This window comes from Mastomys coucha, unplaced genomic scaffold (genome assembly GCF_008632895.1).
Source record: "Mastomys coucha isolate ucsf_1 unplaced genomic scaffold, UCSF_Mcou_1 pScaffold15, whole genome shotgun sequence".
NCBI lineage: Eukaryota > Metazoa > Chordata > Mammalia > Rodentia > Muridae > Mastomys > Mastomys coucha.
Window position 1 is genome coordinate 133,897,761 of NW_022196897.1, and position 6,397 is coordinate 133,904,157.

The following is a 6,397-nucleotide window of genomic DNA, read 5'->3' on the forward strand; positions in this document are numbered from 1 at the left end:
TAAGCATAGCTTGTAAAATATTCTCGAGTCTTCTGTCCAGATAAGCATGTTTGAAATGAATAAGAAAGAACACTATGAAAAGAGACTGCAGATGTCTTCTTTGTTGACTTGTTAAAATAATAATATTTTAGATATTAAGTCAATGAAAAAGGTACTTCTAAAAGTAATTAAGTTGTGGCTTTTTGATTTGGTTCAGTTCAGGTTTTTTGATGCTGTTTTGCAGCCCAGACTGACTCCAGCTTTCCAAACACTGGCATCACCAGCATGAGCTACCATGTCAGTCTTACTTTTTCATTTAAATGTTGCTGCTGAAATGATTAAAGTTATACATAGCCACATGGTGTTTCTCCTCAGTAGTAGCAATGCCAGAAGCCTTTCTGGAACCCAGTCACGCCCAGTCTGCACCTTCCCTCAGGATGCACTGAACAGATGTGACAGAGACCATCTGGATACAAAGCCAAAAGAGCTGGTGGTTTGTGAGCCAGATAGAGTTACACAGTGTACATGAGAGACCGGTTATACCACTTACCGTAGAGGTTCCATGAGATTTTTTTCCTCTATTGAGGGGGAGGTTGCAAGGGTGGACGGTTGGAACAAGGGGAGGGGAGATGAATGGGATTGGGACACATGTTATGAAATTAACAAAAAACAATAACAAGTTTTTTTTTTAATTACTGTAATGTCTGTTAGAATTACCTTTTGTAGTTCAAAAGTACATTTCTCTGGTAACTGACTTGTCAGATGTGATAATGTTTCAGTGAGTGGATCAGTGTTGTTACAGAATGTGAGGTGGAGTTAGACTCCATCCCCATTTTGGGAATATGGCCGGTTTTTGTTTGGTTAGTGTTTTGTTTGTTGATTGGTAATTTTTTCCACATTTTAGGCTATGGAGGAGAGTTTATATTTAAGGACTAATATTTAAGGATCTGGTATGCCCATTGCTGGGTTCAGTGGTGGCTAGTGATGAGCACATTGTCTTTCGTGTTATCTTAGTACCATGTTTTGAAGTTGAATAGTTTGGGTTAACCTGGGTTTTGGGCTTCAATAGAGAAAAGAACTGTTGAATGACACCGGTGGCTCAGTGAAACTCCAAAACAAATTTTGAATACATGGAAAGAATTGCCCAGGAGCTTTCCCTGGGCTTCTTCTCAGGTAAAGACTCCCATTATCATTCTACACATCCATCCATCCTATGGGACCGAGCACCTCAAGTGCTAGATAGTTCTTTCGCACTCAAACACTTCGCTTTCATACAAGTTGAGGGCAGAGGTGTTGCTGTTGAGCATGATTCTGCTGGATGGCAGGAGTGTAGCCAGGGACCTGAATAGCATAGGAGAGGGGAAAAAGGGACTGGGAAGGAAGGGAGGGCTAGCAACTCAAGACCTCAAGGGAACAGGAGGTCATCCGGTTCCAGAAAGCCCTTGGCAAAGGCAGCAAGGCTTGCCGAACTGCACTGCAAACTATTGTTTCTCTAAGGAAGCCATCTGTTCCTGACTCAGGCCAGCACTAACATGAAAGCCACTGTAGCCTGGCCCCCAGTCAAGGCCTCTGAAAGCACACCACTGAGTTTTGCCAGCCACTTGACCTCCTGTCTTCTGAATGATGAGAGGAAAGCACTTGTCATGCATGGTCTGTTATTGCGTCTTCAGCACATTTCTCGTCTGTGGATCTTGTTCCCAAACCACAGATGGAATCAGATGAGATTTAACCAAAGAAGTAAGACTGTTCCTGGGCCAACATCCAGGGAATGTGGGAGAGAAGAAGACATGAGTGCTGAGGCAAAGTAGCCTGGAACCTGGTGCCCACACCCCAGTCTGTGCATAACTAATGCTAGTTTTGACACCTCATTCTAATCTCCTGCCTGCTAGGCCTAAACTCTCCTCTTTTCCCTACCCACATTTATCTCCTTAGGAAGCTTCTCTATCAGGTGACATTTTCCTTCTTGTTTTTTGGTTTTTTGTTTTGTTTTGTTTTTTTGTTTTTTGTTTTGGTTTTTCCGAGACAGGGTTTCTCTGTGTATCCCTGGCTGTCCTGGAACTCACTCTGTAGACCAGGCTGGTTGTGAACTCAGAAATCCACCTGCCTCTGCCTCCCAAGTGCTGGGATTAAAGGCGTGCACCACCACTGCCCAGTGACACTTTCCTTCTTTATCTCTCCTTTAATATCTAATTAAGTCTTTAGGACTTGAATGAGAGTGTGGCACCTCTGTGCCAAGCAGTTAGGAAAGAAAAAAAATATGCTCTACTCCTCCCTGTTCCAGAGACAGCCACATCTCCTTGTGCAGTGCCAACCTCATCCCATAGATAAAATGGTGAAGGTCGGTGTGAGCAGATTTGACTGTATTGGGCATTTGGTTACCAGGGCTGCCTTCTGCTCTGCACTTGGCAAAGTGGAGATTGTTGTCATCAACAACCCCTTCATGAACCTCAGCTACATGATCTACATGTTCCAGTATGACTCCACCCATGGCAAACTCAATGACATAGTCAAGGCTGAGAATGGGAAGCTTGTCATCAATGGGAAGACCATCACCATCTTCCAGGAGCAAGACCCCACTAACATCGAATGGGGTGATGCTGGTGCTCAGTATGTTGTGGAGTCTACTGGCATCTTCACCACCATGGAGACAGCTGGGGCCCACTTGAAGGGTGGGGCCAAAAGGGTCATCATCTCTGCCCCTTCTGCTGATGCTCCCCTGTTTGTGATGGGTATGAACCATGAGAAATATGACAATTCATTCAAAATTGTCAGCAACGCATCCTGCACTACCAACTGCTTAGATGCCCCTGGCCAAGGTCATCCATGACAACTTTGGCATTGTGGAAGGGCTCATGACTACAGTCCATGCCATCACTGCCACTCAGAAGACTGTGGATGGCCCCTCTGGAAAGCTGTGACGTGATGGCCATGGGGCTGGCCAGAACATCATCCCTGTATCTACTGGTGCTGCCCAAGGCTGTGGGCAAGGTCATCCCAGAGCTGAACAGGAAGCTCACTGGCATGGCCTTCCATGTTCCTACCCATAATGCATCCCTTGTGGATCTGACATGCCACCTGGAGAAACTGGCCAAGTATGATGACATCAAGAAGGTGGTGAAGAAGGCATCTGAAGGCCCACTGAAGGATATCCTGGGCTACACCGAGGACCAGGTTGTCTCCTGCGACTTCAACAGCAACTCCCACTCTTCCACCTTTGATGCTGGGGTTGGCATTGCTCTCAATGACAACTTTGAAAAGCTCATTTCCTGGTATGACAATGAATATGGCTGTAGCAACAGGGTTGTGGACCTCATGTTCTACATGGCCTCCAAGTAGTAAGAAACCCTGGACCATCCACCCCAGCAAGGACACTGAGAGCAAGAGAGAGGCTCTCAGTTGCTATCTCAACTCGGCCCCAAACACTGAGCATCTCCCTCACAATTTCCATCCCAGACTCACATAACAGAAGGGGCCTGGGGAACCCTCCCTACTCTCTTGAATGCCATCAACAAAGTTCCCTGCACCAAAAAAAAGAAAAAAAGAAAAGAAAATCATGAACCATGAGCAAATGACTTGGAACAGAAACAAATGGCTCTTGTTCCTTGAAAACATTTCCTTAGGACATAACCAGACACATCACAGATCTATGTCTCAGGCCCCTTATTTAGGCCCTGGCCAAGAAGTCCAGCATCCTTCCAGGTTGCTCCAGTGGAGAGCCACTCAGGGTGATTCTAGACCCAGGACCTAGAGCATCAGCTTGACATAGGGTCTTTGCAGTGGTGTTTTTTAAACTAGGGTCACCCACTATCCTGTGGTCACAAAAGAGTTTAGGAGATCCAATGGCTCCCAGTTACATTGTGACATAGCCTCTTCACAATACAGATTTCATACACATCAGGATAGAATAGCTCTCACAGCCCTCTCCAGAGTGAGGCATGACCATTTCCCCCCATCCCAGGATGCTGGTCCCTGGAATTGGTATCTCTACAGTTGTCAAATCACAGAATACATGGCACCTTCAGTGTCTAGGACAAATGAGCAAGAGGAACTGATCCAGCTTCCATTATCCCTTTCTAGTAACAGTGCCTACCCTGTCTCCCTGTCTGCTGGGATACCAACATACCTAGAATCCCCCATATGTACAGGACTATGTCCTAAGCACCTAAGCCAAGCACCAATCATTTGCAGGAGAATTAGAACCAGCCCCAGAGGGGCGGAAAATCAAGGGAGGGTGACCCTGCCTCTTCCACATGTGCCTGTGATGCCTTTTGTATTTCCTCTATCAACCAGCTGACATGGTACAGACTCAACAGGTTACACAGAGCAAGATTATTACTCGTGGATGGACAGCCCAGGATTCATGGTGAGCTTGTCACCCAAGGCTTGGGAAACTTTCTGGTGGGTCATGTATTTGTGGGCTATGCTCTGTTGTGCTATAAGTGAGAGGCCCCAGAGAGCAGGCAACTACATTTTCACATCCCGAAATCATAGGGTCCCTGGGCTAAGTCTCTAAAGGGCACACTTCTTAAAGTGGGAACAAAACTGGGGCTGCTGTGACTATCGCTTCTCATCTCAGGATTGTATTTTCCAACATGCTATTCAGTTATTCCTAGAAGCAAGAAAAAGGGGCTAGGGAAACTGAATGGGGCTGAGGCCGCCCTTATAAAAGAACTGCCTTGACCTCCCTCCTTCTATCACTTTGATAGAAGGCATTACTGCAAAACATGAGAAGTTATGGTTGATAGCAGAAGGAAACCATTTATAAAGCCACAATACTCTTGACTGTCACTCTCCAAGATGAGAGCAACTTCCTGGTTCTTCTGCACATCAGGGGATCTTCAGGGGTTGCTAAGAGCTCTTGAAGGCTGGGAAAGAGCCATTCTTTAATTCTCTGGCCACCCTAGAGCCCAGACTCCTCCTGCTATTTTCCTGTCCTCTGTGGATATCTTTCTTCCTGGTGACCTTCCTGAGGATCAAAGCTGTGCAGGGACCTCTCTATACCCATTCAGCTGTAGGTGACATGCTCAGCACTGTTTCATGTCTTTTATGTCCTTTAACCCTCAAACTTCTCGGGCTATGTCAACAACACTTGTAACCCTATTGGGGCTCCAGCCAGGATCTCAAAAATGCCCACAGCAGCTAATCACGATTACTGCTTCTCTGTGCTCACTAAGGCAAAATGATAATTGCCTAAACATAAGAGCTGTGAAGCCACACAGTGGCTCTCATGACTATGATGCTGCTGGTGTGCAGCATGAAGCCCACAGCAGACATGGTCTACCCAGGCTACGTATGGTATGCTGGCAGAAGGATAATTCACATTCCCCGGTAGGTTGACATAAAATTCTATCATACTTCTCAGAGTGATAGACATGTAAAAAGTTATGAGCTGTGAGCCGTATGCTTACAAAATTTTCTGTTTGATATTTTCCAGCTATAGTTGAAGCAGGTAACTAAAAAAGAAAGGTATGAATAAGAAGATTACTATGCTATGACTCTTTACCCATTTTCTTTATTGTCGGACAATAAGACTATGTCCCACTTAGAACTACTGTGAATAAGTCTGTTGTGAACCACTGTGCATCATCTTTTCATAGACAGACCATTTTATATTCCAAATAAACATCTCAGGATAGTGTTGTACAGTAGTCAAAGACACTTTACATTCAGCTGGCTAAAAAAACTAATAAAGCGTTTTTGAAAGTGATGGTAGCACCTTGTCTTCCCTCCAGCAAGGTTACAAGAGCTCCAGGGACCCCACATTTCCCCCAACACTCACTATACTTTGTTCATACTATTCAACTTGGTCATCCCAGTGGGTATGCAGTGATGTTCACTGCGATGTTACTCTGCATCTCCTTGATGCCTGTGGATACAGCAATTACTACGAGTATTACATACCCCTTTGTGTGCTTACTGACCACTTCCTGGGATCTTGGAAGTACTCTCAAAAACCTTTGGAAAGTTTGGGGCCTATAGTCTAATCTCATCAGCTCCTCTAAGTAACACTTCCAAACTTATTGTTCAGGAGTTCTTGAACTATCAACTTGAACCCTAAGAGAGAGGGTCAAAGGTAGGCCTTGCTCTCAAACACTTTCTCAACAGTTCTCTTTTCTTAAAAGATCCTGAAAGCAGCTCTCACCCACTGTTACAGGAGACTTGCCAGAGGTAAGAGAGCCAATGAAAAATCTGGTTTCCTGGCAACCAGGGAAGTTAATGAATTTGGACAAGTCATTTACCTGTAGAGAGATAAGAGCCACAAGAGATCTCTCAACAACTTCTGCTCTAAGGAATATGCTGTCTCCAACCCTTCTAGGATCTGGCCTTACTAGACAAACAAGAGTAACCACATTGGCTTAGTCAGAGAAAATACCAGGCTCAGAAACTGGAGGATCAAAAAGGAATGGTAGAGGAGATC

General features: G+C 45.2%; 1 pseudogene across 1 annotated transcript; it reads left to right on the forward strand.

Moving 5' to 3' along the window:
* The first annotated feature begins 2,302 nt into the window (after positions 1–2,302).
* LOC116092414 lies at positions 2,303–3,498 on the forward strand (annotated as a pseudogene). The gene has a single exon (XR_004119259.1). The product of XR_004119259.1 is annotated as a glyceraldehyde-3-phosphate dehydrogenase pseudogene (transcript).
* The last annotated feature ends 2,899 nt before the right edge of the window (positions 3,499–6,397 follow it).